Source organism: Bufo gargarizans, chromosome 4 (assembly GCF_014858855.1).
Source record: "Bufo gargarizans isolate SCDJY-AF-19 chromosome 4, ASM1485885v1, whole genome shotgun sequence".
Classification (NCBI taxonomy): Eukaryota; Metazoa; Chordata; class Amphibia; order Anura; family Bufonidae; genus Bufo; species Bufo gargarizans.
The window spans coordinates 7,599,761-7,614,394 of record NC_058083.1 but is presented as its reverse complement, the minus strand read 5'-3'; positions in this window follow the sequence as shown (position 1 = coordinate 7,614,394).

The window sequence follows — 14,634 nt, the reverse complement described above, 5'->3', positions numbered from 1 at the left end:
ACATGATTGGAGCTTATTACTAGCACATGATGGGGGCTTATTACAATACTGGCACATGATGGGGGGCTTATTACTGGCACATGATGGGGGGCTTATTACTGGCACATGATGGGAGGCTTATTACTGGCACATGATGGGGGCTTATTACTGGCACATGATGGGGGGCTTATTACTGGCACATGATGGGGGGCTTATTACTGGCACATGATGGGGGGCTTATTACTGGCACATGATGGGGGGCTTATTACTGGAGTGGCACATGATGGGGGGCTTATTACAATACTGGCACATTATGGGGGGCTTATTACTGGCACATGATGGGGGGGTCTATTACTGGCACATGATGGGGGACTTATTGCTGACACATAATGGAAGGCTTATTACTGGCACATGATGGGGGCATATTACAGGCACATGATGGGGGGCTTATTACTGGCATGTGATGGGGGCTTATTACTGGCACGTGATGGGGGCTTATTACAATACTGGCACATGATGGGGGGGCTTATTACTGGCACATGATGGGGGGCTTATTACTGGCACATGATGGAGGGCTTAATACTGGCACATGATGGGGGTCTTATTACTGGCACATGATGGGGGCTTATTACTGGCACATGATGGGGGCTTATTACTGGCACATGATGGGGGCTTATTACTGGCACATGATAGGGGGCTCTTGTTACTGGAACATTGGGGGGGGCTCTTATTACTGGCACGTGATGGGAGGCTGGGCTCTTATTACTGGAACATTGGGGGCTCTTGTTACTGGCACGTGATGGGGCACCTATTACTGGCACTTGATGGGGGCACTTATTACTGGCACGTTATTGGGGGCACTTATTACTGGCACGTTATTTAGGGCACTTATTACTGGCACATTATTGGTGGGCACTATAGGGGCATCTACTGAGGCCACAAAGAAGGGGTATTTTATATGGGGGCTCTGTACAGTAGCATTTTATACTGGGACACATGGTGGGTACTATGGAGAAGGGGGGAGAGAAGTACTATGGAGTCATCTACGGGGGGCACTAAGAAGGGGTATTTTATACTTGCAAATTATGGGGGACACTGAGGGCATCTACTGGGGCATGATATATGGGACATTTTATACTGGTACATTATGGGGGGCACTAGGAGGAAGGCTGGAGAGGAGCACTATGGGGGCATTTACTGGGGGCACTATATAGGGGCATTTTATACTGGCACATTATGGGGGCACTATGGGGACATTAGCTCAACTGGGGCATTACAAGGGGGTATTTTTTGCACTGTCACATTATAAGGAGAATTATTACTACTGGGGGGCCTTATGGTGGGCTTTATTACTCCCCCATGGTATGACCCCTAGTAGCAGCACCAGCCTCTCCCTGCTCTGTGACCCCTCTGGCCCTTCTCCAAATCCTTATTATGAAATCTTTCTCATTAGGATAAAACACAACATCAGCTCAGCCGAGCCCCCCGGCCAAAGTGTTGAAGTGGCGTCCGAGATCCCCAAGGGCCAAGCCAAGCAATTGTAAGTTTTCATGTGAAATATGTTTATATTTTATATTTTTATGTTATACACATATAGCCTACACTGTGCCCCACAATATACAGTGTACCTCTACACTGTGCCCCACAATGTACAGTATACATCTACACTGTGCCCCACAATGTACAGTATACCTCTACACTGTGCCCCACAATGTACAGTATACCTCTACACTGTGCCCCACAATATACAGTATACCGCTACACTGTGCCACACAATATACAGTATACCTCTACACTGTGCCACACAATGTACAGTATACCTCTACACTGTGCCACACAATGTACAGTATACCTCTACACTGTGCCACACAATATACAGTATACCTCTACACTGTGGAGTCTGTTCTATAAGCACCCTTGTTCGTTGGCGGCGGACAGAAAATGATCTGGAAGTGCCCCTCCCGAGACCAGGCTCTGGATCCGCCACTGGTCTGGACCGCTCCCAGGAGTGTATATTTCTTCTAAACTGTAATCCGTATCCTCTGACCTGCAGAAATCAGCACTCGCTCGGTAACAACTAACAGGCAGTACTTGTAGGCTGTAGCCTGGCCCTGTTACCGAAGCTAGCCGAGTGGTGTAAGGTTAAGGTACTAGTAGAGATGAGCGGCCGCTTAATCCTGATTTAAAGTTAAAGTTACTGCAGGATATGGATTACAGTTTAGAAATGTCAAATGTACACTCCTGTGAGAGGCGGGGAGGGGGATCTGTGGATGACACTGTTATGGAGGGGGAAATGGGGATGACACTGTTATAGGGAGGGGGAGCTGTGGATGACACATAAAGCATAAGATGCTATACACGGTATGTGGCATCCACAGATCCCCCCCATAGCAGTGTCATCCACAGATCCCCCTCCATAGCAGTGTCATCCACAGTGATTTTTTTATTTTTATTTTAAACCACAGACAGCTGGACATTTCTTCCCTGTTGCAGTTTTAGGTATTGGGTAAAGTATCGCAGCATTTCTAAGCGTACTTGTGTAAATGTATCGTTGTTATAGCTGCCCCTCCTACTTTTGCCCTGGCCCCCAGTGTGCCCCCTAAAATTTGAAAGCTAGAGACGCCACTGCTCTATGGGGGACATTTACTAACCTATTTATGCCACTCTTGAGCCGTAAATAGGATGCACATTTTGTCGCATGCCATTTGTGTGGCAAAATGTGCAACATTTCTCCCTTCATGTCACTTTTCAGAAGTTGCAAAAAAAGGGGAAGGGTGGTGCTGCAGGCCCGCAACATTGATCATTCTTCACACCAGTTTTCTGGCGTGAAGAATGACAAATTTATGGCAGCTAGGAGGCTGCTGCAGATTTACGTGTTTCACATGGCACAATATGCGCTGAGTATATCAGAGGCATGGACCGCTGCATAAATTTGGTCTATCCTCCATCAGCACAAGGGGGGCATCAAGACTGACATAAAATACGCCAGTCTTGATAAATGTCCCCCCTATATGTTTACTGTGACTTAGTGTTGAGCGAATCAAAGTTAATGAAGTGGAATTCAATCCGAATTTCAGGAAAAATGTGATTTTCCACGAATTCGAATTTCTTGGCGCTTCGTGGTAACGAATCAATTTCTCCTGAAATGGCAGTAAAAAACAAAAACAATACATACTTACCTCATCCATTTGACTATGGAGAGGCCATCGGGGCCATCTTCATTGAAGAAAACGTGCTAATTCTCATGTGTGCTGACTTATGACATCACCGTGCCCACCCTGCGTGATGATAGCTACTACTGCTTCTCCGCAGTCAAATGGATGAGGTGAGTATGTGTTTTTTGTGTTAACCCCTGATTAACCCCCTGATAGGCTGAATGTGACTCTCAGATGCCGCGATCAGTGTTGAACGCGGCATCTGAGGGGTTAAATGACGGGGACGGCACGATCACTGTTCCTCATCATTGCACCTGCTCCATACAATGGAATGTGATTCATTATGAAGTAATTTGTAGCGAATCAAATTTCTTGTCAAAGTTCGATAAAGCAGTCGAATCGAATATTTAAAAACTTCGCTCAACGCTAGTTAATATTCAACTTTTTTTCTCTAAACATAATGGGGGACATTTATAATTTGCATTGGTTTTTGTGTCAGTTTTAAGTCTTGATCTTCTTTGTGTGCCAGTGTTGAGCGTCATAGGCAATACACATTTTCGCGATATGTCGCAAATTTTTTGCATAATATTCGCAATAAATTCGCAAATTCTAGAATTCGCAATCTCTAGTCATTATTTTCGCAATTGCACAAATCGCCACTAATGATGCATTTTTTTTATGCAATGCATGCAACTTCACATTTTATCAGGTCTGAGTAGATATTACTGATTGGTGCACTAAGTATTGTTGTGACATCACAGCACTATGTCTGTAGCATGTATGTATGGACAGCAGAGAAACAGTAATCCCTATCACACTACCTAACACCCAGCACTGGAACCTATCAGCTACACTATATCAGGATGTAACCTACACTGACTATCTCCCACTAACTATCTGTATTATATATGAGCTAACTAACTATCTAATGTAATTGGATAAGGAATAGGATCCAGATGAAAGCACAGAGCACAGCAATGTCACTGCTCTCTCTCAGAACTGCAAAAAACTGCAGAAAATGGCTGCTGGGGAGGTTCTTATATAGTAAGGGGTAGGCTACTTTCCTATTGGTTGCTAAGGATGTTACTATGCTATGACAAAGATATTCTCACTGGCCCACAAGAAAAAAAAAATAGAATATTCGCAATTATGGATATATAGCACTATATTCTAGATTTTTGCGAATTCTCGAAGTGCCGATATTCGCGATAAAAATTTGCGATTAGAATATTCGCGATCAACACTAAATTTATGAAATGGCGCACCTTAATAATATATTTGGTGTGAGTGCATTGTGGTTTACACCAACTGTATATGTGTTACCAGGGGCGGACACAGACAGCAGAGGGCCCCTGTGCAAAGAATGTGCCTGGGCCCCCTCCTCTCCAAGCCAAGTTCTCAACATAACCAATTCCGTCCTAACATTACTTATAGCAATACAAAACATACAGTGTCACTGTGATTTTGTAGTAAAAAGGTCACAGAGAGGCAAAGAGCATTATCAATCATGTAATGCTCCATGTCTCTGCTGTCCGGAGCGGGGCTTGACACTCTTTCACGCAGTGGATTACCCGCACAGGATCCGCTCGTGTGAAAGAGCCCTAAGCCCAATGCATGGCTACACTCACCCTACCTCATCCAGGATGTCGGCGTCGGCGTGATGTCCGCTGGATCGAGAACAAGGTCCCTGTGGTGATAGAGAAAAAGAAAAATCACATAAGGAAGGGATGGTGACTGCCCCTGTGAAATCGCCAGCAGAGGGCACTGTGTTGGTCCTGTAAGACTGAGCCATGCCAAATTGCCAATGTATAGCAAGGTAATCTAGTGCTACCATACAGTACTAATGCCCACATTGTGGCCCCTCACAGTAATTAAGCCGTCAAAATAGTTATGTCCTCCTTGTGGCCACTCACAGCAGTTATACCTACATATGTGCCCCCTCACAGTAGTTATGCCCAGATATGTGCCCCTCAGTCGTTATGCCAGATATGTGCCCCTCACAGTCATTATGCCAGATATGTGCCTCCCTCACAGTGGTTATAGCCAGATATGTGCCTTCCTCACAGTGGTTATAGCCAGATATGTGCCCCCTCAGTCGTTAAGGCCAGATATGTGCCTCCCTCACAGTCGTTAAGCCCAGATATGTGCCCCTCAGTCGTTATGCCAGATATGTGCCCCTCACAGTCATTATGGCCAGATAAGTGCCTCCCTCACAGCAGTTATGCCAGATATGTGCCACTAGTTATGCCAGATATGAGCCCCCTTACAGCAGTTATGCCAGATGTGCCCCTCACAGTGGTTATGCCAAATATGTGCCCAATGCCCATAGTTACGCCAGATATGAGCTGCCTTATAAGTTTTGCCAAATATGTGCTCCTCACAGTAGTTATGCCAGATATGTGCCCAGTGCCCATAGTTATGCCAGATATGAGCTGCCTTATAACAGTTATGCCAGATATGTGCCCCTCATAGTAGTTATGCCTATATAGCTGTGCTCCCTCACAGTAGTTGTTTTACCCAGATATGTGCCCCTCACTTTAGTGGTTGCCTCCTGTTTGCAGCTTTATGGGGGGGGGGGGGGAAACGTAATACTTACCTTCTTCCCTGATGACAGGCTCCCACACTCACATCGTGCTCCTGGCTGTGCTGGAGGCCAATTCCCGGGCCTTCAGCGCTCCTCCCACAGCCAGCAGCGCAATGTGCGGCCAGCAGGGGGAGAGCCTGAGCTCTGAATATCAGTGAAGCAGGGAGCAGAGAGGTCTCCCTGCTTCACTATAGAAACTAACAGCCCGACAGTGACGAGAACTGCCGGGCCGGGTGAGTGCTCCCCCTCCTCCTTGCCTCTGTGCCACCTGTTTGAAGAGCGCTCTGACTGGGCCCGGCATTCTCACTGTACTTCATGCTGGGCCCGGTCAGAGCGCTCCCATTACATGAGAGTGCAGCGGGCCCCCTCCCCCGCCAAGCCTGTACGCCCCTGCTTGGGCCCCCCAGGAACAACTGGGCCCGGGGCAGCTGCCTTTGCCCCGCTTTAATGACGGCCCTGGGAGTTTCTTATCTCCCCCTGCAGCCGGTAAGAAGGGACCCCCTCCTGCTCTGGGCCCCTGTGCAACCGAACCGGCTGCACATGCGGTATGTCCGCCCCTGTGTGTTACAGTACACCAGGAGGTTGCCTGGTGCAAGTTGTGACTTTTGCCGCAAGTCGCAAATAGTAAATGAGCCATAATCCAGGTCTAATCACCCTTTTCGCTCTTAAACATAGACCCTTGTGAAAAGTGTCTAGAAACACCAAATGTCGCAAAATTTGACCAAATATCGCAAAAGAGGCCACAATGCCCATGAATTGCAACTTTTTTAAGCCACAAAACAGACATATCTGATTTGATAAATGTCCTGCAAGAAATGTGGCAAATCGTCTTACTTCAGTCAAAATCGTCCCACTGTTTCAGAAACCCAAAAATTATAGTTGTGTTCTGCTGTCCTCTAGTGGACAAAAATAGAACTATAACTATATCAGTGTAAAGCCTCATTCACACGTCAGGAGTGAAGAGCAAACCCGAACTGTAAAGTTCGGGTCCGTACTGAACCTTACGATTTTTGGTACTCGGACCCAAACCCGAACTTTGCTGAAAAAGTTTGGGTTCGAGTTTGAGGTTCGGGCATTTAATGAAGCTTGTTTAAAGACTGCAGGACAGCCAATCAACAAGCTTTTCAGCTGTGTGCCCTTAGAAGCCATCACAGCCATGCCTACTAATGGCATGGCTGTTATTGGCAGGTGCATCATGTGACCCAGCCTCTATATAAGCTGGATCACGCATAGCACCGCCCATCAGCTCTCAGTAGTAAAGGGACAGAAAGCAGGCAGCGGAAGTGAGGGACAGTGTTAGTGCGATTTTTTGTGGGTGCAATACACCATCTTTGAATCCGTGACGAAGAAAGAAAATCATAAATCTGGCTGTTAATTCTGTGGTTGAATTACAGCGATTTTTTTTGTGGGTGCAATGCAACATTGTACTTTGTACCCCTGACACACAAATATAATAGTTAATCAGTCTGTTAGTTAAGTGCACGTTATATACCCATTTATTGTGTGAAGTACACCGGCACTCAGGCTCAAACTGGCCCACAGGGGTACAAGGGAATCCCCCGGTAGGCCCCTGAGCAAGGTGGGCCCCTAGTTTCCCCCCTGCACAAGTGGCACATAACACAGTAGACTTGCTGCACTACATACATATATTCAGTGTACAGCATCTCCACCAGCCTATGTTCATATAAAAAACTTGCTAAAATATTTATTATATTTGAATGTATCCGTACGGTTGGCCCCCAGAATAAATTTTACTGGTGGTCCCTAGGTTCCCCAGTCCGACACTGCCTGCACTGCATACGTGACAAGGAAATTGATATAGGTAATCCGTCAAACTGTTAGTTCAGTGGGTGACCTCAAAGAATGAGGAGAGCATGAAATAAGGGAAGTGGCCCTGGTCGTGATGCTGCTGGGGTTGGTGGAGCTCCTGTTGCAGGGAGAGGACGTGGTCGATCTGTGCCAGCTACACGCCCAAATGAAACACCTTCCTCAGGTGCACGTAGGCGACACAACGTTCAGCGTTATTTTGTAGGCGCGAACACCGGTGTACGAATGGTGAGGCCAGAACAATTAGAGGCAGTAGTAGATTGGGTGTTTTCTCGCGTGGGTCTGCCTAAGGAGGTTGTGACTGACCAAGGGACCCCGTTTATGTTCAAGGTCATGAGGGAACTTTGTAAGTTGCTCCACATAAAACAGCTACGGACAGTGAAAATTTCTGACAGCCTCTCCTCTAAACAGGCTCAGGAAGACAGGGAGTTGATTAGTCGGGACACAGATGTGTTCTCGGACCTCCATGGACGCACTTCCATAGTCTGACATGACATTATCACTGAGCCTCAGGCAAAAGTCTGGTTAAAACCATACCAGGTACCCGAGGCTCCGCGACAAGCCATCAAAGAGGAAGTGCAGCTAATACTCCAGCTAGGTGTCATTGAGGAGTCAAAAAGTGTATTTTTCTGTCTTGGACCTCACCAAAGAGTACTGGCAGGTACCCTTAACGGAGGCTGCCAAGGAAAAACGGCTTTCATCACGCCAGAGGGGCTGTATCAGTACAAGGTATTACCCTTTAGTCTACATGGCGCTCCCGCCACGTTTCAAAGGCTAATGGACATTGTACTCCTGTCCACATCGTCGGTACGCTTCGGCGTACCTGGACGATATCATTATCCACAGCACCGACTGGGAAAGTCACCTACCTAAAGTACAGGCTGTAGTGGACTCCCTTACAAAGGCTGGCTTAACCGCTAACCCAAAAAAGTGTGCGATAGGGTCAGAAGAGACCAAGTACATGGGGTATGTAATTGGGCGCGGAATTATCAAACCTCAGGTGAACAAAATTGAGGCAATTAGGATTTGGCCCCGAACTGTCACTACTCGGCAAGTAAAGTCGTTCCTGGGTATTGTGGGGTACTATATGAGGTTTGTCCCCAATTTTGCTACTGTTGCTGCACCATTGACAGGCCTTTTGAAGGGACGCAAGTCAGTGACGGTTCAGTGGAATGAGCAGGCGGAAAAGGCTTTCTCCGCTTTGAAGTCGGCCCTGTGTGGGTGACACCTGACTTCAAGAGGGGGTTTGTGGTACAGACCAATGCCTCTGAAGTAGGCCTCAGAGCTGTACTCTCTCAGGACATCAATGGGGAGGAACATCCTGTTGTTTTTCTGAGCCGAAAGCTTACCCCAGCTGAGACTAGGTACAGTATAGTGGAGAGAGAGTGCCTGGCCATCAAATGGCCACTTGAGTCTCTCCGCTATTAAATGTTGGGGAGAAAGTTCTGTCTGGTGACCGACCACTCCCCTCTCAAGTGAATGAGCCAGGCCAAAGAGAGGAATGCTCGGGTCACCAGGTGGTTCTTGTCGTTACAAAACTTTAAATTTTCCGTGGAACATAGGGCAGGCAGGTTACAGGGAAACGCAGATGCCCTGTCCCGGGTACACTGTCTGGTGAGTGTTCACCCCCTCAGAGTTAAACAAAGGGTGGAGGTATGTAGGAAGTCGCAAGGGGCCGTCATTGATGGAAGGTATGTGTCACCGAGAGTCCTAGCCTCGGTGAGGTAAAAGCTGGTAGTTTTAAGTGTCAGCGGCATGCTAGTGCTGACTGACACTGTTAGTTGTTAGTATGGCTGTAAAGCCGATCTGTGACAGCTCTTACTGGGAAAAGCCAAAGTGCTGGGTGGGTGGCTTCTTCCCACGCTCCAGGCCGGGTCTCTTTTGGCCTATATAAAACCCAGCCAGAAGTCTCAGCTGGGTGTGGTTTATCCTCCATCTGACAGAGATGCTGGGGAGTCTCTGTATTTTGGTACCTGTGAATTTGTGCCGTGCTAAAGGGCTAAGAGCTGCATGCCGGGAAACAGGCCCCTAATGCCTGCTGTGGACTGCGGATGGAAAACTGCTAACCAGGTGAATATTTTGTTCTATGGACATTGCATGGGGTGAACAAACAAAAAGACTGTGAATGGTCATTTTGTTTTTTCTAATGTGTGAATAAACACCCAACTGTTTAAGTTAAAGACTTTGTGATTGTCTTTATACTGCATCCACTAGCCTGTCTACCAGAGCAAAACCCCACACCATTTATTGTGTGAAGTACACCTGCACTGCATAAGTGACAGGGAAAGTGATATAGTTAATCTGTCTGTTAGTTAGGTGCACGTCATATACCCATTTATTGTGTGAAGTACACCTGCACTGCATACGTGGCAGGGAAATTGATATAGTTAACCACTTCAGCCCCGCTAGGTGAAACCCCCTTCATGACCAGAGCACTTTTTACACTTCGGCACTACACTACTTTCACCGTTTATCGCTCGGTCATGCAACTTACCATACAAATGAATTTTACCTCCTTTTCTTCTCACTAATAGAGCTTTCATTTGGTGGTATTTCATTGCTGCTGGCATTTTAACTTTTTTTGTTATTAATCAAAATGTAACGATTTTTTTGCAAAAAAATGACATTTTTCACTTTCAGCTGTAAAATTTTGCAAAAAAAACAACATCCATATATAAATTTTTCGCCAAATTTATTGTTCTACATGTCTTTGATAAAAAAAAATGTTTGGGCAAAAAAAAAAAATGGTTTGGGTAGTAAAAGTTATAGCATTTACAAACTATGGTACAAAAATGTGAATTTCCGCTTTTTGAAACAGCTCTGACTTTCTGAGCACCTGTCATGATTCCTGAGGTTCTACAATGCCCAAACAGTAGAAAACCCCCACAAATGACCCCATTTCGGAAAGTAGACACCCTAAGGTATTCGCTGATGGGCATAGTGAGTTCATAGAACTTTTTATTTTTTGTCACAAGTTAGCGGAAAATGATGAGGATTTTATTTTTTTTTTTTTTTCTTACAAAGTCTCATATTCCACTAACTTGCGACAAAAAATAAAAAATTCTAGGAACTCGCCATGCCCCTCACGGAATACCTTGGGGTGTCTTCTTTCCAAAATGGGGTCACTTGTGGGGTAGTTATACTGCCCTGGCAATTTAGGGGCCCAAATGTGTGAGAAGAACTTTGCAATCAAAATGTGTAAAAAATGACCGGTGAAATCCAAAAGGTGCACCCCTTGCCGAATAAGGGTGACACCAAGTCCCAAACTGTCTTCCCACTGCTCCCCAGGTAGTCAGGGCAACCGACCGGCTCCAGGGTCTGATCTTTTCCCTCATAGACCCGAAATTTGTGGGTATAGCCTGTGGCCCTTTCACAGAGCTTATACAATTTGACCCCATACCGGGCGCGCTTGCTTGGGATGTATTGTTTGAAGCCAAGGCGCCCGGTAAAATGTATCAGGGACTCGTCTATGCAAATGTTTTGCTCTGGGGTATAAATATCTGCAAATTTCTGGTTGAAATGGTCTATGAGGGGCCGAATTTTGTGGAGCCGGTCAAAAGCAGGGTGGCCCCTGGGACGGGAGGCGGTGTTGTCACTAAAGTGCAGGAACCGCAGGATGGCCTCAAAACGTGCCCTGGACATGGCAGCAGAGAACATGGGCATGTGATGAATCAGGTTCGTGGACCAATATGACCGCAATTCATGCTTTTTTGTCAGGCCCATGTTGAGGAGGAGGCCCAGAAAAGTTTTAAGTTCGGAAACTTGGACTGGTTTCCACCGGAAAGGCTGGGCATAAAAGCTTCCCGGGTTAGCGGTGATAAATTGTGTGGCATACCTGTTTGTTTCGGCCACAACTATGTCTAAAAGCTCCGCAGTCAAGAACAGCTCAAAAAATCCCAGGGCCGAACCGATCTGAGCCGTCTCAACCCGAACTCCAGACTGGGCAGTGAAAGGGAAAACTACAGGTGCGGCTGAAGTTGGGGACTGCCAATCAGGGTTTGCCAGCACCTCTGGGATTCTAGGGGCTCTACGGGCACGTCTTTGCGGTGGCTGCGACGGGGTCACTACTGCACGTGCCACCGTACCAGCTTCAACTGCCCTTCTGGTGCTCGCTACCTCACCAGGTTGTACGGCAGTGCTGGTACTAGGTCCAGGGAGGGCTGGGCTGCTGGTGTATGCCTCACCACGTAATCCGACAGCACCAGCCCCACTCTGCTGCTCTTCAAGCGGATCCTGCGCAACCTGCGGTCTAGCAACACGGGGCCGGGTACGCCTGGTGGTATCAGGGACCTCAGCCTCCTCGTCCGAACTTTGGGTCAGAGAGCGGAGGCTAGCGAAGTACCGGAGGCCGCTGCGGTTGATAAAAAATATCAAAACTGATTTTTTTATCGCCGCAGTGCGTGTAAAGTGAATGTGCAGTGATCAAAAAAAATAATTTCTTTTGTCACTGCGGTGGGGCGGGTGTGGGCGAACGCACGTGTGGGCGACCGATCAGGCCTGATCGGGCAAACACTGCGTTTTGGGTGGAGGGCGAACTAAAGTGACACTAATACAATTATAGATCTGACCGTGATCAGTTTTGATCACTTCCAGATACTATAAAAGTACAAATGCTGATTAGCGATACGCTAATCAGCGAATAACGGACTGCGGTGCGGTGGGCTGGGCGCTAACTGATCGCTAACTACCTAACCAAGGGACCTAAACTATACCTAAAACCTAACGGTCAATAACAGTGAAAAAAAAAAGTGACAGGTTGCACTGATCACTTTTTTCTTTTCACTTGTGATTGACAGGGGTGATCAAAGGGGTGATCAAAGGGTTAATTGGGGTTCAGGGGGGTGATCAGGGGCTATAGTGTAGTGTTTGGTGTACTCACTGTGAAGCCTGCTCCTCTGCTGGATCCAACCGACGAAAAGAACCAGCAGAGGAGCAGGCAGCCATATAACAGATCATATTTACAAATATGATCTGCTATCTGGCACTTTGATTGGATTTTTTAAAAATCAGCAACCTGCCAGCCACGATCATTGGCTGGCAGGTTGCTGACGAAATACTTCTGTGCGAAATGCCGGCGCGAACTGCGCATGCGCGCGCGCATAGTCGCGTCATCTCGCGTCTCGCGAGATGACGCGTATATGCGTGACTGTGCGCAGCGCTGCCACCTCCGGAACGCACATGTGCGTTAGGCGGTCCGGAGGTGGTTAATCTGTCTGTTAGTTAGGTGCAGATCATATACCCATTTATTGCGTGAGGTACACCTGCACTGCATATGTGACATGAAAAATAATATAGTTAATATGTCTGTTAGTTCGGTGGGTGGGACCTCAAAGAATGAGGAGAGCATGAAATAAGGGACGCGGCCCCGGTCGTGGTGCTGCTGGTGTAGGTGGAGCTCCTGTTGCAGGGAGAGGACGTGGTCGATCTGTGCCGGCTACACGCCAAAATGAAGCTCCTTTATCAGGTGCACGTAGGCGACAGAACTTTCAGCATTATTTTGTAGGCCCGAATACTGGTGTACGAATGATGAGACCAGAACAAGTAGAGGCGGTAGTAGATTGGGTGGCTGACAGTGCCTCCAAATCCTTCACATTTTCCCCCACCCGGTCCCCTGCTGAAAGAGCAGAATTGGCACCTGCAGCCCATGGGCATCTGTCTTTCACCTCACCCCCTTGCAAATCAGCCAAGCAGTCTGAGCCCCAAGTCATGCAGAAGTCTCTTATGCTTTTTGATGACTCTACTGGCAGGGCTTCCGAGGGTCGTCCACATAGCCCTGCTCCAGAAGTAGAAGAGATTGACTGCACTGATGCCCAACCACTTATGTTTCAGGATGTGGTCATGGGAGGACCACCGCAGAACATCTCTGATGATGACGAAACACAGATGTCAACTGCTGCGGCTTTCTGCAGTGTGAAGACCGACAAGGAGGGCAGGGGTGAAGAGTGGGTGGAAGATGATGTGGAGGATGATGAGGTCCTGGACACCACATGGAATCAAGGTCATGCGAGTGATGTGTGCAGTTCGAAGGAAGAGGTGGTGGTCACACAGTGCCAGCCACACAGCAAAAGAGGGAGCAGTGTGCAAAAGCAGAGTGGCCGTCCCCTAGCGAGTACGCCTGCTTCTGCCCACAGCACCCAGGGACCGAGCACACCAAAGCTAGCTTCAAGGAGTTCCCTGGCGTGGCAGTTCTTCAGACAATGTGCTGACGACAAAATGTGAGTGGTTTGCATGCTGTGCAATCAAAGCCTGAAGCAAGGCATAAATCTTATAAACCTGAGCACCACCTGCATGACCAGGCATCTAAGTGCAAAGAGCGAGCTGCAGTGGAGTAAACACCTCAAAAACCACAAAAGATCTCAGGCTCCTCCTGGTCCCTCTTCTGCTACAGTCTTGGCCTCTTCCCCCCCTCTGAAGTGACAGTGGCACCTGCCACCCCGCAAACAGAGGATGTGGCGGAAACGCCACCACATCCATCACCGTCACCAAGCATCTCCACAATGTCCCATGGAAGCGTTCAGCTGTTCATTTCCCAAACACTGGAGAGAAAGAGGAATTACCCCCCTACCCACCTGCGATCCCTGGCCCTGAATGCCAGCATTTCAAAATTCCTGGCCTTTGAAATGCTGTCATTCCGTCTGGTGGAGACAGATAGTTTTAAAAAACTTATGGCAGTGGCTCTCCCACAGTACGTGGTTCCCAGCCGCCACTACTTTTCCCGGCAAGCCATAACCGCCCTGCACAACCAAGTGGCGGACAAAATTAGGTGGGCACTGCACAACGCCATCTGTGGCAAGGTCCACATAACCACCGATACGTGGACCAGTAAGCACGTGCAGGGATGTTATATCTCCCTAACTGCACACTGGGTAACTGCAGTGGCGGCTGGGACTGAGGCGGATAGCAGTTTGGTGCATGTCCTTCTGCCACCGAGTTTTGCAGGACGTTTCTCTTTGCCTCCTGTTGCCTCCTCCTCCTACTCCGCTTCCTTCTCTACCGCATCCTCATCTGGTCAGCGTAACACTTTCACCACCAACTTCAGCATAGCCAGGGGGAAACGACAGCAGGCTGTTTTGAAACTCATCTGTTTGG